The 26,213-nt window shown below is 45.4% G+C and overlaps 2 long non-coding RNA genes across 2 annotated transcripts in view; both read right to left on the bottom strand.

Moving 5' to 3' along the window:
• LOC144374331 (uncharacterized) overlaps positions 1–26,213 on the bottom strand; it is a 56,967-nt gene that overhangs the window by 11,436 nt on the left and 19,318 nt on the right. The window lies entirely within an intron of this gene.
• On the bottom strand, positions 5,351–16,125 carry LOC144374332 (uncharacterized). Its single transcript, XR_013433777.1, has 2 exons — positions 12,645–16,125; positions 5,351–11,906 (listed from the first exon to the last, which is right to left on the bottom strand). It is a non-coding gene; the product is annotated as an uncharacterized LOC144374332 (long non-coding RNA).

The following is a 26,213-nucleotide window of genomic DNA, read 5'->3' as shown; positions in this document are numbered from 1 at the left end:
TACTGTTAGCACCATGAGTATGGCTGGACAGTGAGCCTTAGCTTGGTATAAATTTGCAACAGCGGCCAGCGGGTGAATTTATCAGGATGGCTAACCTGAGCCATTTGTAGCTCCCTTCTTAGAAATGAAACTCCTTGTGCACAGTGAGCCTGAAAGTGCTGCAAGAGAGTCATCAGATGTATGTGGGTTTATTTCTGATGACTAACAATCTGGTAGAGCTGGATCCACTGGTGATGGGGCACTGCCTTGGATTTCTCAAGCAAAAGGGCTCTTCCTGCAGCTTTTGCTGCACCTTAAAGATTTCCAACAGTTTTTCTCCCTCTTAAGAAGGAGCCCAGGCTAAGATGTACTTCTTCACACAGTCTCAAGTTACACTTTAGAATTATGATGGAACCAAGTTCAAACTTAACCAATGAGGTCGCTTAGCTGGGGGCAGGTAGGGAAAGAGGGTGTGCACCTTATCAAAGACCCCTTCCAAGAGACTGAATGAGTACATTTAATGGGGGAAAAACTCCAACCGCTTTCCATGTGGCAACTCCAGGCAGTGGTAACAGCACAACAATCCTCGGCAGGACTCTCGCCATATTTCCCAAACATCTGGAATGGTCTAGAAGATACAGGGGCAGACTTAAAGGCAGCTCGTCTTGTAAAGAGCTCAATGTGTTCTCAGTGTGTGATGTCACTCATGACAAACAACCTAAGTCAATGCAAAAGGGACCACAGCCCCCCCCCGGGCATTCTCAAAAGACTAAGACCTCCTGCCACAATTCTCACCCCTAGCCAGGACCACCTCGGCTTCTTCAGCCTGAAGGATGCACACCTTAGTTTTAAAAGTTCTCCTTATCAGGGCCAGCCAGTTCATCACGTGTAACTACTAGGAAACAGGCTATTTCCCTTGACTTCCTTTTCTTCATGAGCACAGCTAACAGGAGTGAGGCACTCAGAGCCTGTGGGAATGACTCTGGAACTGAAGGCCACTTATGAAGGATGCTCCCCAAGTAGAGGGCGCCCTTGGTGGACACAGTAGGGTTTTCCCAGGTCTCTAAGCTGCTGTAATTCACGGAATACAGGTGGCTATTAATTCTCAGTCTGAGACCTGAACTGGCTGTCTTCCACAGAGCTGTGGCAGCCCAGGGGAGGGCAGGGGCCTCTCTGATTCCTGTGAGTAGGTCTATTTACTGTACACTGGGTGACTTCAACTCAGGGACAAATGTGCAGGAATCTATTTTGAATTCTGGAAGCATCATTTCAAGGGAGTAGCCCAGTGAACTTAGCTCCAAAAAGACTCTTTCCTCTATCAATTAAAAGAAATAGACAAAAGGACCCACAAGGGATAAATAAATTATTAAAATATTAAGATGTTGCTATAAATATGCAATGGTGATTCAATAATTCATAATGGACTAGTACAACGAGATTGTTAGGTTTCATAAAACATCACTGCTTTGGTGTAGCCAGCTTCCTGGGGCATGGGCCAATTGCTTCTCTACCCAGCAGCCCTGGTGCAGGGATGCCAGGGAGCCTGTGGTGGGGGGCAGAGTAAGACCTTGCTGTGTGATGTTTCCTGTAGTGTAGCATGCACTCTACGAGCTTCTGCTTGATCCTGTTTCCTGTTTTGAAAGTGCTGATCTCTACTCACTTCATGGACTGCCAGTGGGTGGCAACCTAGTTTGAAGGAACAGGTTAAAGGAGCTTCCATTTCCTAAGTAACCACAAGCAGTGAGTGATGACACTGTGGCTCTGCAGGTCAGTTCCTATGCTGCAGGTCTGTCACAGGAATGGGGTTTGAGACAACAGTCGACAGTGACCACCATCACAGGTACTTAGAACCTGTGACCAGACACATTGGGAGTACAGGGGATCACATGTGCTTCTCATAGGGGAATCATTTCTCCAACAGACTCAAGCCTTATTTAGCTGAATTTCACCAATGTGAAATTTGTGCTCATTGGTTAAGGGCCATAGAAAACACAAACAAGATGGAAGAATATTAAAATCCCCCAAGAAAACAAGGTTGGGAAAACCCAACAATATTTTGTAGTGAAAGCTTACACACAAATAATTGATGTGCTTATTACAAATAATTCTATTTGTACATTGAATCATGCATCCTGTAAGAGAAATTTACTGGGCCTCTCTGCTAGACAAGTCTGAGCCATGGTGTGATTTGAAAGTAACACCACATTTCCTTATAAATATTTTATAATTTGGATTTTTAGAAAGCAGATCAAACTACTATTCACTATAATTAATACAAGATGGCAAGGTTCTACAGCATAAGGGAATACTTCATAAACGTTTCTATGTTTGCTATTCAGAATACGCACAAGCATCCTATAAATAGCCCTAGGAATTGACTGCCATGGAAGACAAACAGGAGCCCCAATCCCAGCACCCAGTGGGCAAGGTGCACAAGACCCCAACCCAGCACACGGGGGAAGCAGGAAAGAGGTAAATAAGCCCCACTGGAGAGGTTTGACTAGGGTCCTTTTGCCAAGGTGGGCTCATAAACATTCCTCTGGGCCGCTTCATAGTCAGGCGGGTTTGGCAGGTGTGGGTTAAACAGGGTGTGCGGCCTTCTCTCAAGCAGGCACACCCCTTGGCTGGGTTCTAAGCTAGGATTGGCTGTGAATTCCCCAGAGGCGGCCCTTGGAGAATCTGTGTCTGTGACCCCTGGCCAGAACTCTTCATCAGAGTGCTTGACATAAATGGCTAAGAAAGATGTCACACAACAAAGAACATGCCCATACTCCACAAAGCAGTGACAGGGCTGTTAAAGAAGCTGAGAGTCACCTGTGTATACCATGTCCCAGGCGATGCCCCAAAGAGAACATTAAGGTCTGCTGCCCCAAATTCATCAGCGTTTCTCTCTTATTCATTAGGGCAGTAGGTCAAAGCAGAACCCCAGGACTTAGGTGTCAGCACTAATTCACCCAGGAAACAGAAATGCATATTCTGAAGCCACACGCAGACACCTCCTTTGGAATCTTGGGGGCCAATGACCTGCTTTGAGCCAGCTCCTGGTGATGCTGGTGTGGCCCAAGGTCGAGAATCTGTCTCTCCTTGGAGGGTCCAGTGCCCACAGGAAGGGGCAGTCCTGGGCGGCCTCTACCACTTCCACCTTTAGAAACAAATAAGGGAAAAGCCAGTACCCAGGGCCGGGCAGTGAGAAAAACAAGGAAGTGCTTTTCAGATGCCCTCCCTCCCAGCCATTTCTAGAGAAATCCAGTCCTAAGGCCCTGGGTGGAGCTGAGCAAATGTGTTTCAGAGCCTGCTGCTGGCCAGGTGCCATTTACAGAGAGGCCTTAGCCGGCCTCGATCATGGAAAATCCTATGGGAGGACATGACAAGGCTCAGAGCATTGCAGACTCTCCGCGTAGAGTTTATTTGGCAAACGCCACCCAGCAGCATGGGAGACATAAGCAGGTCCCTGATCTCGCCCTACACTTAGCCCACTGCACCATGGTCCTCCTGGGAATCGGGTCCACAGTCACAGCACCAGACAACACTGAAGGGACTGTGGGAGATACTTAGGGGGATCAGGGTGGCCGATAGCTCTGTGTGCAGTCAGGCTGCCTTTGTCACTGGGTCTGGACACCTAGTTGGATAGTAGGGAGCACGGGAAAGCTCAGAGGGGAAGGGAGAGAGGGACCAACCTAGAGGATGGTCCAGTGGCCAGGCAGCAAATAGAGAGTGAGGCCAGAGAGGCATCTCCAGGGAGGACAAATGCACGCAGCCTTCTGAGAACGATGGTGGCAGTGTGTGGACTTACTCTGCAGCCTGAGCCTGGCATGGCTGGATATAGGCAGCTGATGGCTTCCACAGGAGCCTAGGCCCTGCCCTGGGGAAAATGCCCAGGTTGGATGGCCAGTGTCCCAGCTCCAGCCCCTCCCAGGGTGACACACACGACCCCTGAGGACAGGTGGCCTGCTGCAGAGCACAGCCCTTGTACACCCATCTCAGGGCTTCCCCTGACCTATGCCAAAGCTGGCGAGGACTCTGTGGTGGGAAATCTGTGGCAGGGAGGTAGGTTAAAACACACCTGTCAGCACACCCAGGCTTAAAGGCTACTCAGCGCTTCAGGGAAGCCAGGAAGGGGGTGTCACCCTGGTGGGTGCTCAGGCCCAGTGCTGTGTGATGAGGAGCTGTGGTCAGGAGGAGTTGGGGTCAGGAGGTGGGAAGGGGAAGGCTTGCACATTTTACCTGTTGTGAAATGGCCCTGTGCCAGGGCTGGAGACACATGATGGCTGAGGCCCACTGAGGCTCCAGTGGCTCCCACCCCACAGGGGCACCAGAGTGCACACAGGCCGAAGAGGAACTTAAGATGAGTAACCAGCTCAGGAATGGGGATTCCCACTAAAGAAACTGCAGAGCACCTGCTGTGAGGCTTACTTGAGTCACCAGACTGTTACTTTGGCTACAAACATCTAGACTTTTTATCACAGGCACAAGAATCTCCTACACACGGGGCTGCAGGCACTCACACAGTGGGGTGTGTGTGTGTGTGTGTGTGTGTGTGTGTGTGTGTGTTTGTGCATGCGCATGAATGTGTGGGTTCATGTTGAGCGGACAGTGGGGCAAATGAGAAGTGGGTATGGAGGAGAGGCAAATGGAATTTGGTTTGGGATGATCCAAGCAAGATGTCTTGGGCATGCATGTTGGGGTATATCCAGCAATGTGCTGCCACAGGGCAGTAATAGGTGTGAGATGCACAGGGGCTCTCTACAGATGCACTGCCTGGAAAGCTGAAGTTGAAAGGAGATCCCTCTGAGCATGTGTGAAAGGACAGGGGACAGAGAAGAAATGTCATATGGCAACTGAGGGTGTTGGTTAAACATGAGTGAATGTGGGACTCAACCCCTTGAATATTCAAAATCTTTAAACATGAAAGAAATACTACCATGGGTACATGCTTCCAGGCTTGAGGACAGGGCAGAGGACAGGGTTACACTCCTCTGCACGTTGGAAGGCACAGTGAGGGCTGGGCAGAACCAGGAATCAGCTTGGCCATCATACCTACAGCTGCTCTGGGAGGTGGACAGTTTCCCATAGGGGTCGGTATGGAGCCTTTAACTTCATCATCCACAGAAGCCTAAGGAAGGGTATCAGGGACCCCTCATCATCTGGGGAAAATCCCACCACTCTGCATGTGTGTTTTCCCTTCCTATTTGCAATGGAAAACATTAATTTAGACTGGCAGAGAGCAGATTTGCCAAGAGCCTCTTAAATGAAGACGCAGGTTCTTTCCTCAGAGGAGGTACACATGGGGCTCAGAACCATCAGAGCTCCACGGAAATCCAGACCTTAGGAAAATTGTCTGAAGTCACAGAAAATAAGAGGAGACCTGATAGGAGTTTAGACATGCATGCTTTATTATAAAATGTACCCAAGACATGAGGACAGATCAACTCCAACACATCCAAAAGTAGAACCCAGGGAACCCAGGAACCAGGCAGGGGAACCAACTAATGACCAGTTGACCATCCCTACATCTCTGCTTCCCCCAACATCTCATTGGTACTTGGCATTCCCTCTCACTAAGAGATAGTAGCCCAGTTCCTACTTTAGAAGAGAGGGAAAGGAGGGCCACACCTAAGACACTGCAGAAGCTGAAGAACTGTCATCAGATGTCCAAAGGAAGTGTGCTGCTGTACCCCACCCTGTGGCAACCTCCTGTGGTAACAGAAATGCTGGATGAAGTCCAAGGCTCAGGATGGCAGTGGGAGTAACTCTCCGGCCTGTCCACTACTGACACTCACCCATGTCCAGGGCCACTCGAATGCCTGGCCACACCTGCTCCAATCCACCCACAGGGACATAGAGCGGAGGCTGGATCAGTCCTGGTTCCCAACTCAGTGCATGTTGGCCTGGAGAGACCCCCACATGCTGGCTTTAACAGGCAGCTCCTGAGGACCTAGCAAATGGCCTTCTAAAATAGCTGCTACATGACTTCTAGGTAAATAGCACCCCTCCAAAGCAGCAGAAGGATGCGACGAGTAAACGCAATGGTGAGAGACAGTGGGTTAAGGAAGGCCTCAGGAAAAACAGTAAGTTCGGGCAGGTTGCTCTCAGTGGGTGGAAGCTGGCAGCCTCCTTCACCCTCCGCCTCATGGCGGGAATGCATGGTGGAGTTTCAGCATCAGCTATTTATCACCTTCTACATATGTCGGCTTGTAACATGTAACAATTAATTTGATGATCCCAAACTGGGCCTGACAGGACACCTTGATGGTTCCCCAGGCCTAGATTTATCAGAGAAACACACCTTTGCTGATTTCTCCCGCAGAAAATGCTGGCATCAACCCAGGACAGCTTTCCCTCATCGCTAGTCCTCTCACCTGGGGACCGACTCCTATAGACCTGCTCCCTGTTCCTAATCACATGGCCAGTGTCAGGACACATGGGCTGTCATGGGCATCTACTGACCACTTAACAGTTTAGAGGCAAAAAGGACATGAGGGGAACAAACAGAAATTGAGTGCTGTCAATGGAGAATCAGAGGGAAACAGCCTCAAATTGTGGTTTGCAAGGAGCAAACAAACCTTCTCTGAGATCTAGATACCCATAGGCAGCAAGAAAAAAATAATATTATCCAGCCCTTCTCCCCAAACTAACTCTAGATTGTTGACAGCTGCATGGTGACTGGCCATTGTCTGCCATACCTCACCTGGACCCAGATGCCATAGGAATGTCACCCTAATGAAAACCACTGGGGTTGGTCCTCGGCTTCTTCCCCATGAATACTTTAAGACCATCCTGGGGAGGATGACACAGCAGCCACCATCAGCAATGCCCTCCCTAAACCCGCCACCCAGTGACTGATGGCACATGCCAATTTTTTTCCTGAAATTACTACTCCCCAGCATGCTTTAGGGAGTGCAGTTAGGAAGGAGCACACAGAAATGGGTATCAATCACAGAACTCACTGAACCAGGCACTTAGTGCTCCATGTACCAAGAAATCCTCTTTACTTGTCTTTATGCTTCTGGCCATTGCGGCTGCAAATTCCCAGCCATTAGAAGGGACAGCCATCTTTCAGAGCCATGTTCCCTGGTGAAATGAAATGTCAAAACCAAGGACATTCAGACAGACACACCTTGCTTATTTGCTCTCTCTCTCTTCCCTCTTGCCATCATGTTCTCCTCCAAGAGAATAAGTTATTAAAGATAAAAAGCCAAATATTTAGTTACTCTAAAACAGAATTTGTGACAGACTTATGCTGACAGAGGGAGACAGATATGGTATTAATAGTCCACCACATTAAAAAAATAGGAGAATGATAATAATCAGAGAAACTAATTCAACTCTCTCTCTCTCTACATATTTCTTTTTCTATCCTATAAATATAGTTTGATTCATGCAAGGTCCTGGCCGGTGGTGGGACTGCCCACCTCAGGTCTTTTATCAGGAGTTTTATGGGGGTCTTGCACTTCATTCTCCCCATGCCTCATAAGAAAAATGCAGCCTATGGAACTTTGCAAATAATGCCGGCTCTCTGGTCAGTAAGTAGAGACCAGGATTGTGTTTACTGTGAGTGAGCATCTGGGGAAGGCATGGCAGAGAGGTGGAGAAACAAGCAGTAAGAGAACCAGGCAAAAGATCAAACAAAAGAGGTCCTGAGCAGTTTTAGTAAAGAAAAAAGACAGCAGGCTCTAGTCACTAATTAACACATAGCACTCTCCAAGGAGAGGCTCTAGCCCAGGCTGCAGGCCAGAAAGCAAGAGAATAAAAATGTGAAATCCAGACCTCTCTCATTAAACACCTTCCGTCTGCCTTGGCTATACATTTCATTATGGCCCTTATCTCCGCCCTCAGCAGATCCCACAAACAGCCCCGAGTTGGCAGAGCTCCCCAGGCTTCTGAGAACAGGTCGGTCCATCTTACTGTGCATCACGGGGCTGTTTGTCATCCTCTGCATTTGCAAGGTCTCTATTTGGATGGTTATGGAAGCAAAGGTCAAAACACAAATGACAAGTTGTTTGGCTGCGGAAGAGAAAGAAAACATACAGCACAAAAATGAACTGTGAGGCTGGTTCAGTGCTTCCTGTGCTGCCATACAATTGTTTCACAAACATCTCTTGTAAAAACCTCAAATTAAAAACATTTAAAGCACAGCACCTCTAATCCTGCATGACTGAAATAATTTTTGAACACCTACCCAGGACCTACCCTTCCACCAAAGCCACACAGGACCAGCCAATCTCAGTGAGGATTAGCCAGGCTCTGGGGGTTTCTTCCAGGCTAATTTCTCTTTTCTTATCTTCTTTAACGTCTAGTGAGGTTCACCCACATTAACAGAAAACACACAAGAATGAGGCTGTTATTGATTCATGCTGTGCTTTTAATTCTTTTCATAACTTTCAGATTCTCATTTTTATCATAAAAGCCCTAAAAGAGGAGCAGACACATGTATAAATTGGCTACAGCCATGAAAACAGGAGCCACAGCCCAGTGATTTACTTGAGCACCCCATCCCCAACTGCCTCCAGGCTTGTCCCAGGACCCTGGGGAGCCCAGGGATCCTCCCCTAAGCTCAGGATGCTCCCAGACAAAAAGTGTGAAATGCTCATTTCAGGAGGACAAGAGCAGGCTTTTAGGGAATGGATGCACCTAATTTGCTTAATTCAGGGTCATAACCAAAGTATCTAATTAAAAAAAAAAGTTATAAAGACCAACAGAGGAAAGGGCAGGGCTGTCTGGGTTGCTTCAAGGTCATGCCCCTGGCAAACACTTTCCTTTTCTGGTTCCATTCCCTCAGAGATGTGGGCAAGCTCAGGGACTCCAAGGAGGCAAGGCCCTTCTGCTCCCTGGGACCTGGGTTTTCAGTGCCTTTCACCCAGGAAGTGGACACAGGCCAGCTCTGTAGGGCTGGTTTCCTCCCTCTTCCAGGAGAAGAAGGGTCTCACAGAGCTTGTAGGACCTGTCTTTCTCCTGTCCCAAGGGGGTTCCCTCCACCCAGCACCTGGCTCTGCCTTGCCAAAGCTGGTCTGGTTCCTTTCTATCCACCCCCACATTTGGATCCCTGCAAAAGGAAATACAATCTTCCAATTCTTTAGCAGCTCTTGTTGGGGCCCAGAGATGCCACCCATTCCATTTAAGGGTAGGGTTCCGCCCCCCACTAATAGCCATTATGAATTCAATTGCAGGGACTCATCAGGTTGTATTGACTCCAACTTCCTTTTTGTACTTTTCCATCCAGATTTCCTTTCTTGGAAGCCTCCTTGGGGAACCCCACTTTCTGGCCTTGAAATCGAGGTGGGGGTGTCACTGTGCCCACAGGCAGTACAAAGCATTCACCTAGGATGGTCTTTTGCTGGCTCTGGGGCTCCTGGTGTGGCAGGTGCTGGGGAGGTGGCAGTTCCACAGACGCGATGCCCCTGCACAGCATCCTACACTGTCCTGGTGCCTTGTAAAACCACAAGCCCAAGCTGATGATCAGAGATGGAAAATAACAGGAACTCCTGCATCTTAACTGAGCTTGGGTGGAAGCCGGTGCCTAGTAGTGTACTCTGCTAGCCAAAAGACCTCTGAATTTAAAATAGCAGGTAGAATTGCAGGTGTTCTTCACAACCACACCCCCTATTGCTTTAGAAAAGGACCACCAGCTGCTAGAAGAGAAATGGTGGGCAGGGGAGTAGCCAGAGCCTCTGCAATCTACACATTCAGACTTAAATATTATTTCTGACAGTTTGCTGGATGACAATGTACATATCCTCAGCTTTCCACATCAGATCTCCTTGACCATCCAGTGAAGTTGTGTCCACACCCCTGTAGGATGTGAAGACAAAGGAAGGCTAAGGATGAAAGCATTTGCCATTATTTGACTTCTAGACTTTCATAATGATGCTGAATTGCTTGTTTAACACTCAGGACAATATTCTAACCTTCTAATTCCCCAAGGTGACACAAAGATGAGACCTAAACATAAATTCAACAGGCTGAATGTCACACATTTCCAAAATACAAAAAGTCCCATGGGGGAAAAGAATCCAGTTCTGCTCTATGAGCAGCTCTCACACTGTCTCCCAGTTCCCCTCCAGAGCACCTATAAACATGGGGGTCGATCAGAAGAGTAATTTCTCAGCCACAACTAACAGGTAAGTTATTCACAAAAAGTTTCTTCCTTTTACAGAGTGTGCATTACTTAGACTGTGGCACAGGCCTTAAAGCTTTGCTGCGAGTGTGGGTGGGGGAGGCCAGACAGCACCACCTTGGCCAGGCTGGAGAGAAGTAGCCCCAAGCCCTGCCCAGACCTACTAGTGCAGAGCCTGAGTTTTGACCTGGCTCCCAAGTGATTTGCAATGAGAAGCTCTGCTCACTCCTCAGTCACACAGGTCATGCAGAGGTCAAGGTGCTGGCCAGGAACTTAGGAGACCAGGATTCTGATTGTTCAGCCTCTGAACTTGCCACAGTGTGTGTGTGTGTGTGTGTGTGTGTGTGTGTGTGTGTGTGTGTGTGAGAGAGAGAGAGAGAGAGAGAGAGAGAGAGACAGACAGACAGACAGACAGATAGACAGACAGACAGACAGACAGACAGACATGGGGTGTGGGAAGTCAGAGAAAAAGAACATTTATAACTCACAGCAAAAACAGACAAACCAAACCCCTGGATATGAGTGGTGGACTGGAATTTGTTCCTGGAGCACTTGTTCCCACAGTGACAGTGACACGGGGTCACCTGTGCATGCAGGGCACCCCCACAGGAGAAGGATCTGAAATTAGGGAATCCTCATCTTACCCAGGGATCTGCTGACCTCCCTCCGTCTTGTCTGGAGAGACAGGGACTAGACGGGGCAGAAAGTATGCAGTTGTCCTGGGAGGTGGCGGTGGGAGGGTTACTGCTCTGGGTCACCTCTGGGGAGGGAAGGCTCTCTGAGCTTCCCTGGTCTGAAATTTCCCTTACATGAACACTATTAACCCGGCTGCATCTCTCTTTTCTCAGAGAATCCAGAGTGCAGGAACAAGAGATGTCTGTGGAGAACTGATGCCTGGTGTGTCTGTGTCCAGATGACAGGTGCCTGGAACACAGCAGGGGACAACACTGCTCTGCCCCAGAAGCTAGTAGCAGAGGGTGCCACAATCTAGTGGCCCTGCTGGGAGAGGGGAAGTCCCAGGTGTCCTTGGGAACACCAGGCCACCAAAGCCTGCCTTTCCCACCCTCAGCCCAGGGAGGTGGGGGAGATGCTGTTTGGGAAGGGTCCCTAGAGCTGCTGACTCCCAGCTGAGCTCAGTGTTCAGAATGGCAGGACAGATGTGTGTGTGTGAGAGGTACACGGGAGGGGGCTGCAACCTAGTTCTTGATGCCCAAGGACCTGGTTTATTCTGAGGTTCTGGTCTTGGGGGACTCGGGAGAAGGAGAAATAAACACCAATTACCTGATCCTTGTGTGGTTAACTCAGAAATGAGAACCCAACAAGGTTCTGAAAAGCCATGAGAAGAGAGAAGGGAGAGGGAAAAATGGCAGGGCTTATAGACTGAGAGCAGATCTGACTATGATTAGTAAAAACAAGATACAACATCAAGGAGGTAATCTCTTTTTCTAGATGCCAGGGAGAGTGAAGTTTTATTTATTTTTTGTTGATTCACTAATAGTATTTATTTACAAATATTTACTCTTGTGAATTGTCTGTGTTCTTTTTAATCTGTTGGGAGTTTGATTTATTTATTATTCATTTGTATAAACTTCCCATTCATTTGGACAGTCTGTATTGGGTTTTAATTATCATGCTTACTTTTAAGAAGATAAGTATGGAGCTACTTAAAACCCTGGGGGAAGAATTAGACTTACCCAGGTACAGGCAAGAAAGATACAGTAGGGGCCCTGGTGGCCCACAACCACGGTCTTCTGCCCTACTCTTCAGAGCTTCAGGGAAAGGAGATACAGATAGATGTACAGAGCCACAGATCCTGGGGTTAAGGAGGTAAAGCAGTGATACATATTTATGATCTTACCAATTCTGAGTGTTCTTTAGAAACTTGGCCTGCCAGTAAATCTAGGTGTGGAGAGTCATCAAACTCCTACGTTCCAATTCATGGCAAACCAGGAACACCTATCTTGTCCCAAAATGCAACTGTTTGACTGTGGCCCACACAGCACTTGGGCCAGGGGCCCCTATCAGACACTGAAGCCTTAGGGAGAAATATGTCCCCATAATATACTTATGAGAGAGGGGGAGGGGGAGGGAGAGAGAGAGAGGGAGGAAGGGAGAGAGAGGGGGAGGGGGAAGAAGAAAAAGAGAGAAAGAGAGGGAAGGAGAGAGAAAGGGAGGGAGGAGAAAGACAGGGAGAAAGGGAGAGAGAGAAGGAGAAAGAGAGGAGGGAGGGAGGGAGAGAGAGGGAGGGGGAGAGAGAAAAAGGGAGGGAGGGGGAGAGAGAGAAAGAGAGATGAGAGAGAGATGAGAGGGGAAGGGAAGGAGGCAGCCCCATACTCTCTCCAGCATCAGCACAAAAGATTCTGCCTTTTTCAAAAAGTCCATGGATGTGCTGTCTCCTGACAAGCACAGACTGCCTGTGTAGCAACCTACCAAAATTCTACATGTGCATCTAGGTTCAGAGAGAATCACTTTTCCCATATAAGTTAAATCGCTTATTAGTTAGTGACTAATGTTAACTGTCTGAGTTTTTCTCTCAACACACAAAACTTACTTAATATCCCAGGTGTTATGGTTGGATATGGTTGGCGTGTGTCTCCATGGGGTCACGTGTTGAACTCTAGTTGCCACCTTGAGGTTTTAGAGGGTTGAGACTTCATCACACCATGGTGCTGCCTCTGGGTGATTAGGGATAGATAAGGTCAGTGGGGTGGGGGCCCCATGACTGAATCCTCGTGGCTTTATAAAGAGAGGGGCAGAGACCAGAAGAGGCACACAGACGTGTACACTCCTTGTTCTTGCCATGTGATACCATGCACAGCCTTGGAATTCTGCTCGCTGGAAGGATATCACTAGATATGCCCCCTTGGCCTTGGATCTTTGGAACCACGAGACAAAATAAAACATTTTTTCTTGATAAATTTATCCAACCCCTGGTAATTAGTGAAAGTAATGCAAAACGGCTTAATAGAGCAGGATTTCAACAATGTTTTTCCCACAAAGAATATAGATTTCAAAACTGTCAAAACAATTCCCTCATGTCTGCTTTCTGCTGAATCCCTGTGTAGCTGCAAGTTAATCTTCCCTACAGAGGTCATGCTGTTGCTAATCCATAGGTGGGAATGCTATGAGTTAGTGCTTGTAAGTGAAATAAACTTTATCCTGGACCATCATCTTTCAAAATAGGCCCCTGCCTCAGAATGTGTGATTTCTGCTGCATTGTCTTGGAATTTCTTCCTCTCCCTTCTCTCCCCTTCCTTTCCTTTCTTGCTGTCATGACCCTCAATGAGTGAGCAGCCATTACTTTTCTCAGTTAGTCAGGCTGCCTGAAGTTGCCTGAATGCCTTTATCATCGCTCTGGGAGGAACTGCTACAAAGGAACACCTAGCAGATGTCACTCACAATCTTCTTATTCTCAGTGTGAATAAATTCCAAGTTATCTAGTTAGTGGTGGGAGTCCAGGTTTTTTGACAAATTCTTGGCACACTGAAGATGGTGCTCTTTCTCTGGTGCTCTGTGGTTTTCCACTTGGGGATCTGTTTTGTAGAATACCAGGGAGGGAGCAGCCAACTAAACTCAGACCAGAGCACCAAACAACTCTGATGTGACTGTGTGTTATTGGCAAAATCCTTAGCCTCCGGCCAACCTGCCATTGATCTTGAAGCCACACCCATAAGATTGCATTCTGGCTTTCTGTTAGCAGAAAACTCATCTTTGTGGTGTCCAAGTCAACATTGGAGTGGAAGTGCGCTGTCATCCTGGCATGCAGCAGAAGGATGGCTCAGAGAGCTCCCGCCAGCTCCTGGGTCCACAGACACTACCTGCCTGGCCATGTCTGGGACATCTGCTCAGCATCTGTCTTCATTTCTCTCTTCCCACATGCGTTCTGCACAGGCCTTGGCTATCATGGTGGTTAAGAGCACTCATCAGGCTGTTTTCCCATGAAGTTTTCTTAGAAGTTGAAGCACCCAGTGCCCTCTGCCTGCTCTGGTTTCTTTGCAGCACTGATAACTTCATTTGCCATGCCACAAATTTGATCATCTGTATGTGTATCACCCCCACTGGACTTTAAGGTCTGGGAAAAGAGGGATGGGTTTTATTTTGTCCACAAACATGTCCCCATTGTGTAGAAGAGTGCCTAATGGATAGCAGGTGTGTATAGGTGCCAGGGGACAAGTGAATGGTCAAGGACTGCATAGTGGGCCACGTGGATGTGTGCACCCTTCGAAATAGGTAACAACTGCTGCTGAGAAGTTAGTGACCTGACCTCTCTCTCCCATGTCTGTCAACTGTACAGTGGGGGACAGAGGATTCTAGGAACACACCCAGGCATCTCTATTCTGTGCCGATGGTACATGCAGGGACTGAACTTTAAAATGATTTGGCTTTCCTCAGAAGCCCCGGTTTTCCACTCTGTGCCTGGGCACTGCTGTGTCGGCCTCTGGGTTCAAGTGTGTGCATTCTGGAGACAGATCTGCTTTCTTCGGGGCTCTACTGGGGATACTGGGAAGGGAATCTTTCTGCAGTTTTTGCTGGAAGCCAGTTGTTCTCAGAGCCTGGACTGGGATGCTGACCTCCTGCTGCCAGCCACACAAGATAGGATCCTGAGCCTTGGTCTGGAACCCTGTTCCCACGTTCTTTTTCTAGTCTCTGATGCACAACTCAGCTGCTCTCCCTGGACATCACTCCTTGTCAGCTTATCTTGACCACCTGCTCGTCCCAGAGGTGCACGTGAGGTTCCTGGCCTCTGCCTGATGCCTGGCCTATGGGACTGGTCTTTGTGTCTAACTTCCCCCTATGCTCTCCATTGCACACCATGGGCCTAAGCCTGTCAGCCTCGTTGGACTTAGGGAGTCACCTGACCCAATCGTGGCCGATGGCTTTGCCAGGGAGTTTCCAGCAAATCTTGTTTTGCTCCTAAACAGACATGTAAGAGATGCCTGTTTTGTCTTTTGGATCACACGTGTCTGGGTGTGAGCCTGGACTGGCTGTGGCGAGCCCCTGTAGCTGGGAAGTAACTCTAGGAGGAGCCCCAGTGACTCCACCTCTGCTGCAGCCAATGCCATGCTGGCCCTTCTTCACAGAACCTGGCATGCCTGCACTACCTGAGCATCCGGCCTTGCTGCACGAGGATGCCTTGCTTCCCACCTCCCCCAGGAGCGCCCTGGTGTCTTGAGGACTGTGGCTATGGCCTCCAGAAAGCCATGTCCCCCAGAAGTGAGCTTCCACTTTCCCAGCTAAAAAACTTGGGCTAGACCAAAGACTCTTTATATATAAAGCCTTTTGTGTTTGAAAGAAATATTCATAGGACATGGAATTAACCATTTTAACCATCTTAAATTTTGCATTTACTATTAGATAGTGACTGCTCATCACTATCTGATCCTGGGCACATTCTCTGCTCTCAGAAGGAGCCATACACAGGCACTACCCAGCCACTGGCAACTACTGATCTGCTTTCTGTTTTTATAGATATGCTTCTTCTAGATATTTAACATAAGTGGAATCAATTAACCTGTGAGCAGTTGGGACTACCTTCTTTTACCTGTTTTTCAAGGTCCATCTGAGGCTGTGACAGCAGTCAGCACTTCATTCCTTTTTATGGCTGAATAATATTCCACTGCATGGATATACTGTTTGTTTACCCATTCATCAGTTGATGGATGTGTGGCTTGTTTCCATTTTCTGGCTATTGTCAATAGTAAGATGATAAACATTCAAGAACACATTTGTTTTGAACACTTATTTTCAATTCTCTTGGGTAAAACCTAGAGTTAGAATTGTTGGTCATATGTGAATGCTCTTTAGCTCTTTTAGGAGCCATTTACAACAGCAGCCAGTGCTTCTTTGTTGTCTTCTTTTTTTTATTTTTTTTATTTATTTTTTTTTATTGATTGTTCAAAACATTACAGAGCTCAAGACATATCATCTTTCATACATTCGACTCAATTGGGTTTTGAACTCCCCAAATACATAATACAGACTCACTTCTGTTACATACTCACATTTTTACATAATGGCATATTAGTGACTGTTGTATTCTGCTACCTTTCCTATCCCCTACTATCCCCCCTCCCCTCCCCTCCCCTCCCATCTTCCCTCTCTACCTCCTCTGCTGTTGTTCAATTCTCTCCCCCTTTTTCCCCCCACCCCCTTGCCCCTCATAACCTCTTATAATTTTGTGTATCACTGAAGGTCTCCTACCATTTCCATATTTTTTCCCTTCTCTCTTCCTTTCTCTCCCCCCATTCGTCTTAGTTTACTGTTAGTCTTTTCCTCATGCTCTTCCTTCCTGTTCTATTCTTAGTGGCTCTCTTTATATCAAAGAAGACATTTGACATTTGTTTTTTAGGGCTTGGCTAGATGGGAGGGGAGGGGAGGGGAGGGGGGATAGTAGGGGATAGGAAAGGTAGCAGAATACAACAGTCACTAATATGCCATTATGTAAAAATGTGAGTATGTAACAGAAGTGAGTCTGTATTATGTATTTGGGGAGTTCAAAACCCAAGTTGGTCCGCGGGTTGTGGGTTATTGTTAAGTTCTTTGTTGTCTTCTAAAATTATTTTTTAAATAATTTAAAATTATTTTTAAAGTGATAAAAATATATAATAAAACTTATCATCTTAAACACTTTTAAAGTGTACACTTCCATAGTGCCAGGTCTATTGACATGGTTATGAAACTGAGCACCAAAACTTCTCTGTCTTGTGTATCTGGAACTCTGGATATATGAAATGCTAACTCCCCACCCCTTGCCCAGCCCTTGGTAGCTACTGCCCTATTTCCTAATCTATGATGTGGCCACTTTATATGTTTCATAGGGGGAATTATACAGTATTTGCCCCTTGGTGACTGGCTTCTCTCAATCAGCTCCACATCCTCATGCCTCATCCATCCCGCAGCCTGTGGCAGGATTTCCTTTGTTTACCCCCATCTGTCAATGGACATCTGACTGCTCCCTCTCTTGGCTATGCACACAATGCATCTGTGGATGTAGGAGACATTGCATTAGGATACCTACTCAGAAGTGGGTGGGGATTTGCTTTTAGCATGAAATAACTCTGTGGGTCCTTACTGTTATGGTTTAGATGTGGTGCCCCCCAAAAGCATATGTGTGAGACAATGCAAGGTTTAGAGGAGAAACGATTGGATTATAAGAACCTTAATCCAATCAGTGGATTAATCTCCTGATAGGGACTGTCTGAGTGGTAGCTAAAGGCAGGTGTGGCTGGAGGAGGCAGGTCCCTAGAGGTATGGTTTACTTTTTATCTGTTGAATGGAGTGTCTCTGCTTACTGATCATTATCTGAGCTGCTTTACTCTGCCCCACTCTACTGCCATGATGTCCTGCCTCATCTTGAGCCCCGAGGAATGGAATCTGCTGTATATGGACTGAGACCTCTGAAACTGTGAACCCCCAAAGAAACTTTTCCTCTTCCAAAATTGTGCTGGTTGGGTCTTTTAGCTGCAGCCGTGAAAAAAGCTGATAAGACACTTACCTGGCACATGTTTTGCTTTTGGTGTCTGAATCCTTCTGGATCTTCAGCAAAGTCTTGGATTTTGCCCCTTGGGGGTCCCATTTGAGAGCGCTAGGTCTGAGGATCCCTCAGGTGGGTCCAGCTCTGAATGTGACGAGTCTACGAGCAGTCTCTGGGTATAGCTCCACCTACAGCCCTATTACCTCCTTCAGTCCACATCATTTCTATATTCAGACAGTCTGATGTACACAACCAAAAATCAAGTAAACACACTGCCTAGAGAGAGCAGAGAGCCTGCAAAACGTGGCTACAAAGACTAAGAATTTTCTTCTCCGACACTGACACTGCCCCAGTCACCCACTTTCACCATCTGGGAAGTAAGAAGTAATTATGCTATTAAGTTACATAACTGTCAAAGAATCCAAGTCTAAGCTAATTGTCACTGACGTGCCAAGCATTTTCAGAGTGCTGTGTGTTCCTACACAGTTGAAGTCAATGGGGTTTGCTTATATGCTTAAGTTTCAAGCAAAGTAATTTTGATGTAATAAGCTCAATAGAGGGCTCTTTTTTCTATGTAGTTATTATGTATTTAATCTCATAAAATCCAGTTACTAGACCGCTTATTTGAATCTGGCTCACACATTTATATAGAACATTCCTGATAGCAACAGAAGCACGGAACATCATTTGTTGGGCGAGGCCGACTCCAGCATAGATGTGCAGAGCAGGGTCTGGGAGGGAAGGCCCAGGGCTGCAACTCCTATCTGTCTCTTCCCATCTGACAAGAAGGGCTCTCCTGGTGTGAGGAGGTTCAGAAGCTAGTAAATCACACCTGGTTTCCACCCCTCTCACGCAACCAGATGTTGTACAAACACTACCACAAAGCCTCTCGCCAGCACCAGGGTGGGAAAGAAGCCAGCCTGGTGGGCTTTCCTTCCTCCATACACGAGGAGTCCAGCCCAGATCCTGGGACATATGGGTACCCATATGCTCCATGGCTGCAGAGCACTGGAACCTGCCAGACCTGGGCCTTCCTCTGTTGCCCATCCATCGAGAGGAGGAATCAGAGACGGAGATCCTGACAGCACAGAAGCCATGACTTCTAGCACATGGTGACATGTTAGAGGAGAAATAAGTGTCTGCATCCCACACATCCTGATCTGCACTCACAGGTGATGCTGGGCGAAGCTTCTTAAAACACACATATCGCACTCCTGTTGACTGTGTTAAAACACATGTGCCTGCAGGTTTTGGAATGAAATGTTTAATTTCTACCATATACAACAATGAAACTGTATTGGGATCACCAGGAGACAAGCAATGGCTAACGCAATTCCTTCTGCTTAAGAAGGCTATGATTTAGATGGGAAATTGAGATTAACATGAAAATCTGTTCTTTTCACATTTTTTTAATCCAAAGAAACAAAACAAATTGTGCTTTGTCACTGTTTACTACATGCACTGTAAAAATTGTCCACAGAAAAACTGTCCCTCAGCTGGCCCCATGGTCCTAAGGGCTCCTGAGGAAGATCTGGGGTCGCCACCCTCAGGCTCTGTGTCCAAACACTTACTCTCAGTGTTTTGAAACTCACACAGGAGGGATAGAGTGACTGAACTCTGAGGGATAGAGTGACTGAACTCTCTGATTATATCTTCAATGTATCCCAAGTACGAGAATTATGCCCAAATGTTACATTATGAATAAATTTAAACTAACTTTTACAAAATGGACAAGTAGATTAAGAAAATTCCTGAAAGCCAGGTGTGGTAGCACAGGCTGGTGATCCCAGCAGCTTCAGAGGCTGAGGCAGGAGTATTGCAAGTTCCATGCCAGCCTCAGCAACTTAGTGAGGACATAAGCCACTTAGTGAACCCTGTCTCTAAATAAAATATACAAAAGAACTGGGGATGTTGCTCAGTGGTTAAGCACCCTTGGGTTCATTCCGTGGTACCAAAAAAAAAAAAAAAAAGAAAGAAAAGAAAAAAAAAGAAAGGAAAATTCTTACAAAAAGACACTCTGGATGCTGGATGCTGAAGTTGATCTGTATACAGCATAGCAAACAGTACGAGAGGAATGAGTTCTCATCAACAGCAGCACAGATACCAGGGATCTAATCAGACCTGACAAGGAGCACTCTTCCCCACAAAACCTGGAATTACCGGAAGGTCTTTAGAAATTCAGATTCACATCCTGAATCATTAATGAGAAACTTCACCTAAAGGGTATTTGGACTTTGTGATCTTAGCTAATGAGAGTATGAAGTCACAGTGCTTAGCAACACATTTAAAATACTGCTTATTTCTCCTGTAACATGTCACCATCCATTTTTGTATACATATTACAACCTACACATGTTTAATTTACATATGCATATATGTTGGAGATGAATGCGGAGCACATTCCTTTTAACTTGACAGGCAGGCTAATGGATCGGTAGAGCGCCCACCTGATATGGAAGGCAGGCTGCCACATTGCTCAACGGGAAGTGCTGGCCCAGGAGGAAAAAGCCAAGTATACCTCAGTTAATAAATTATTGTGCAGCCATTAATTACCCTTGGGATGTCAAAGGACTGGGGGAGTGGGGCACTGCCAACCAATGCCTACAGCAGGATTGTGCCCTAAAGGAAAAAAAAAAGTATGTCAGAAGTCCTAAGCCCTAGAACCTCAAAATGTGACCGTATATGGAAATAAGGTTGTTGCAGATGTAATTAAGAAGAGAGGATTCTGAAGTAGGGTATATGCAATAGGCTAGCTCTCCTTCTGAAAAGGGGCATTTGAAACAGACATGTACACAGAGAGAAATGGAAGATTAGAGTTCTGTGGCCACATTCAAGGAACTCAGGTGGCTAAGAGAGGGCCCTGGAGCAGATCCTCCCCAGCACCTCCAAGAGGAGTGCAATCCTGCTGCTACCTTTAAACATCAGGCCTCCAGAACTGTGAATCAACAAATTTCAGTTAAACCACCCAGTTTGTGGCATGTTACTAGGGTAGCCCCAGGAAGCCCACTGCAGCCTGCTGGCAATGAGACGGAGTCAGCCTGAGCCTCTGCAGGGCAATGGAGAGATGTGGCTCCTAGGGCAGACTGTGGGGATAAGGCAGACGTCACCAAACCTCCCTCCATGGCCGCTGGTGATGCCACCTCAGAGGTACGTAGTGTACAGTTGATGCTCCAAGCAGACCTGGGCTCTGGTGAGGGATGCAGGGCCTGAGCTGGCTCTGCCCACCTTTCACTGCCCAGGTTACCATAGGCAAAGATGACCTGCACTTCTCCCTGGCTGGTATGAAAACTGCTCACTTCAGCAATGCCCCCTTTGCCTACAGAGTTAGAGCATTAATTCTGAGGCTCATGTGGACAGTCCCAATGGAAGAGCCACCAAATAGCCACTACTCTTTCCATTTTTTTTAACAGGGCAGACCGGATATTTATTACCATTTTGTGCTGCCATAAAATTTACTTTTCAAGTGCTTTGGATCTGAGCATCTCACTGTGCCTTCTGAGACCTTCATTACTGAGGCATGTAAGTCCACAAGCAGGGGACAGCCAATTAGCTACCTCATAAAGACATGGTATGTCACACAAAACACTGAATACATGGAAAGGCTGCCTTTGGCAGAATAGGGCTCTGTGGCCCCTATATACCACACCTGGGCTGGCTGTTGCTGTCTTGTTGTAGGGGATCCAAAGCAACCCTGGACTTGGTGCTGGCTGGCTCTCAGTATCCTTGCTCAACTGGCATATCTGCAGATACCACAGGAGAAGGACGTACTCTTTAAACAGGCAGCCGACAACCAGCCTGTATACAAAATATGACATTGGGACTTGTGGGGGTTATGGACATTGGTTCTCCACAAGGAGCCATTAAAGTTACACCTGTAGACCACAGCATTCCCAGGCAGGTAGGCCATGAGATCCCAGCTGGCTTATAGCTGTGCCACTTTTAAGCTTCAGAGATCTTAATATTTTATTTCTTAACTATTATTTTTCTCGAGAGAACCTTTAAAAACTGCCATGGATCACAACATGGCATAGGTTTTGGGTTCACTTGTATCTTTCAAAAAAAAAAGTGTTGAAGTCCTAAACCTCCAGGCCATCAAAATATGACCTTATTTGGAAATAGGGACTTCTCAGATGTAATCAGTTAAAGTGAAGTCATCAGAGTGGGCCCTGATCCAATAAGAAGGGGAAATTTGGACACAGAGACAGACACACAGAGGGAAAATGTTGAGAAAGACAGAGGAAGAGCACCGGGTACAGGCAGAGGATCCTAGGGATGCATCTGCAGGCCAAGCAATGCCGGACAGCCAGTAAGTCCCCATAAACAGGGTGATGAGGGCCACAACCAAGTTAAGATGGCGCCTGGCAGCATGCCAAAAGGAGTGGTTTGTGAAGTAATGCCAGCAAGCCATTAAGATGATTAGGATTCCTTAATGACTGACTGCTGTGTCAAGATGATGTCAATTAAGTTAAGCTGTGTGTAATTAGTTAGGTATATGTACCTCTGCAGTCTGGCAGAGAGGCGGCTCTTCCTACCCTGGGTGCCCGTTACTTTGAGTTCTCAGTTCCTGCTGAGTTCACTGGCAATAAAGTAGTTCCTGCTTCAACATTCAAGTTGCTTGTCACCTCTTGGTTATTTTGCCTAGCCGTACTTGGGCAGCCTAGCCCGACTACAGCACCAGGGAGAGGCTGGGAATGGGTCCCCCCAAGCCTTCAGATGAACTCACCCTGTTGATACCTCCATTTCAGACTTCCAGACCCAAGAATATTGAAATACTATCCAGTTTAAGGTACTTTGTTAAGGCAGCTCCAGAAATCTAAAAAGTATACCCTGACGGTAATAATTGTTTCAGGCAAAATCATCAGTAAATGCTAATGTAGCAGGTCAAAGTTTGATGAGAATTAGAATATTTAGATAGCCTCAGAGTTATTTCCCCACAAGACAGTTACTGATAACCAAGGGAAAAACAGAAAGTGTACAGAGGAGAATTTTGGCAGAGACCACCTTACTCAGGATGATGAAGTGGACACTGCCAGGAGAGGGACATGAAGATATCATGTGCCTTCTGATTTGATTCATCCTATAGGTGTGGTATCCCTGCCCATCACAACCTGGACGCCATCATGGAGAAACATCAGAGAAGTTAAGTTGAGGGACATTCTACAAAATAAATGACTTACACTCTTCAAACACACTGAGGTAATGGAAGGTTAAAAAAAGGCTGGAGGACCACTCTAGATTGGAAAAGACTTAAAAGATATAACTACATGAAGTTTTTATCCTGGATAGAAATCTGACCTGGAGATATTAATCAAATCTTAAAAAGTCTGCAGATTAGATAATTATGTTTTCATGCTAATTTCCTGATTTTAATGCTCATGGGATACTTAAGTTTTAAGTAAGGCAGTTGAAGCATTCAAAAGTAAAAGACTTTATATCTGGAATTCACTTTGAAATGATTCAGGGGAGAGTTCATGTAGACAGATATAGATTTGGATGTATACAATAGTAAGAAACAGAAGCAAACAAGGTAAAAATCTTATCATGCAGAAAGTGTGGTGAGGAGTATATGAGGTTTTTTTTGGTACTTTTTTTTGCAACTTTTCTGTAGGTCTAAAATTATTTCAAAATACAGTTTAAAAAAATAATGATTATCTGGGCTGGGGATGTGGCTCAAGTGGCAGCACGCTCGCCTGGCATGCATGCGGTCCAGGTTTGATCCTCAGCACCACATACAAACAAAGATGTTGTGTCTGCCGAGAATAAAAAATAAATAAATAAATATTTAAAAATTCCCCCTCTCTCTAAAATAATAATAATAATAATAATCATCATCATCATAATCATAATAATTATTATTCTTGTTGAATACCTGAAATGGTTTGAAGCATTAATATATATTTCAAATATAATTCCTGCCAGCACTCCATACCTCACCCAGAGTACCATGGAGAGGCCTGGCAAGGTAGGAGAGGCAGGGGAGCAGAGAACCTTCCACTGCATGTCAGCATCACACAAGGGGCCTGCTGATGTCTGAGACCAGGACAGGAAAACAGAGACAAATCTCAGCACTGAAAATCTAGACCATAAGTAGTGAGAAGTTTATGATCCCACCTTCAAATCTTAACTTGAAATTTGTGGCGACTTGAATCCAACTAGAGGAATGACACAGAAATGACACAGCCCTCGAGCGAGCGCGTGCGCACACACACACACACACACACACAGACACATGAATGAGCTTAATCCAAAAGGCATACTATTTTCTGGACTAGAGTAAAAAATCATTTATATCAGTCTCCAGTGTTCTTACTTCTGCCACTGCCATTCTTTCACATACGAGTTATTACTTCAACTAAAAGTTATTGGACACATGAAAAGATGATGTGATCCACTGTAAATAAATAAACAGTAAGATTATTTCTGTAGAAAACAGACCTGAAAACAGATCCAGAAAACATGACCCAGATGTTGGATTCATCAGGTATAAATCTAAAAATAACTATGATAAGTTTGAAAAGGTAGAAAATTTCAGCAGAGAAATGGAAATGATATAATTTTTAAAATTAAATTTTTAAATTTTAATTTTAAGAATTTTTAAAAAATTTAGTATACAACCAGAGATATGAAAAATTGTGTTCTATATGTGTAATAAGAATTGTAATGCATTCTGATGTCATGTATAAATAAAAAAAGAATAATGGAAAAGAAAAAAATAAGTTAACTCTGAATTTTTAACTCTGAATTTTTTTAAAGAATTTTTTAAAAAATTTAAATGTTAGAAATGAAAAACAGGATATGAGAAATGAAGAATATTCTTGAGGGACTTAGAATGAGACTGGGTACAACAGCGGAGGGAATTGGTAGTCATGAATACAGGCTAATGGAAATTAATCAGAAATACAAAGATGAAATAGAGTTGGGGCACAGGAAAAGGACACAGCATCTGAGACCTGAGAGCACACCATTGGTTTAATGAAGCAACTGGAGTCTTAGAAAAGGAGAAGTAAGCAGAAGCAATTTTTAAAAAGTTAATGGCTAACAATTTTTCTAAATGGATAATATTAAATCATAAACCCAAGAAGCTCAAAGAACTTTAAATAAGACAAATACAAAGAAAATTATGATTCTTGTATCACAAACTATTGAAAAACAAAAACAAAGAGAAAATATTGAAAGGTACCAAAGGTAAACAGAATTATTACACATAGGAACAATGATAAGAAAAACCACTGATTTCTCCTTGTATACAATGGGGGCCAGAAGACAATGGAAAGTCACATTTAAAGTATTAGAAGAAAAAACATAATTAGGAATTCAACAGTGAAAACTATCTTTTCAAAGTTAAAGCAAAATAAATTTATTTTCAGAGAGAGACAAGCAGAAAGAATTCATCCCTAGTAGATAAGTACCTTCTTACACTGTATTGGTACATTTTCTGTTACTATAATGCAATTTAAGGCAGAATAACTTTAACGGAAAGAGGTTTCATTTTGGCTCATTGTTCTATCCAAGGTCCTGCGTCTGCATCCAATAAAGACGTTCCTGCTGGTAGAGTTCCAAGGTGGTGCAGGGCATCAAATGGCAAGAACAGAATGTAGATGTATGGTGGTGTCCTCTGGTTTCCTTCCCCCTTCTTAAAAACCCACTAGAATCAATCATGGAGGATCCACCCTCATGATCTTATCTACCCCTAATTGCCTCCTAGAAGCCTCACCTCTAAACACCATAGTCATATGAACTTTTCACCCTCCTAAGACCTCAAACTGAAAATTATATCTCAACATGTGAACCCTTGGGAGACACACTCCAGTCACAGCAAAATCAGAGTGCCTACACTATGAGATGTTTTTGTGGAAATATATAGTGGACCTTTACAAATACTTCACAACTTTCTTTAAATCTCTTTAAAAGACAATTGATCTTTAAAACAAAAAAATAATAACTGGTTGTAGCCACTAGTGTGACAGAGCTGACTGGAAGCATCTCTTCAGAAGTTCATGTTTAGTAACGTCATGTTGCTCACTTAGAACTGGCCATGGTGGGAGGTTTTACACCATAAAGATAGTAACTGCCACAGATCAGGGATTTTGTGCTGCTGTAGAGTGAGTAGTGAAGTAGTTATCTGCACATTATTCCTTGGAGTATAGGTAGAAGTAAAGAATCTGACAACAGCACAAAGTGGGGAAGAGGAAATTAAAAGTATACTGTTGTAAGGTTCTTAATTGTTTATGAAGTACAATATTTTTTGGAGATAAACTAAATTAAAATAGGGGCTGGCAAACTTTTCTAAAAGGGCCACATAGTAAGTGAGTGGTCCATCTTCTCTGCTCACAGATCCCTGTTGCTATGCACTTGCCTACTTGCAAACCCTGGAAGTGCTCACAGGGTCACTCACAGATGTTCACACAAGCAGCAGAACTCAGTCTCAATATGCATTCCCCAGCTGGGGTCGTGCAGGTAACCCTTGCCTTCTTCATCCTGTAAACACATGTCCTCTTCATGGCTTCTACTATAAAGTCACTCTCTCTGTGTTGTCTTATAACTAATAAATATATTGAGGAAAATACTTTGAGACTATGCAAATATTCTTGTCATTCCCAAATTTACACCCACAAATCCTAATTTCCACTGGTGAATTTTGCTTAT

This window comes from Ictidomys tridecemlineatus, unplaced genomic scaffold, assembly GCF_052094955.1.
Source record: "Ictidomys tridecemlineatus isolate mIctTri1 unplaced genomic scaffold, mIctTri1.hap1 Scaffold_64, whole genome shotgun sequence".
NCBI classification, from domain to species: Eukaryota; Metazoa; Chordata; class Mammalia; order Rodentia; family Sciuridae; genus Ictidomys; species Ictidomys tridecemlineatus.
Note: the sequence above shows the minus strand (reverse complement) of the source record. Positions and strands in the feature narration are given on the sequence as shown.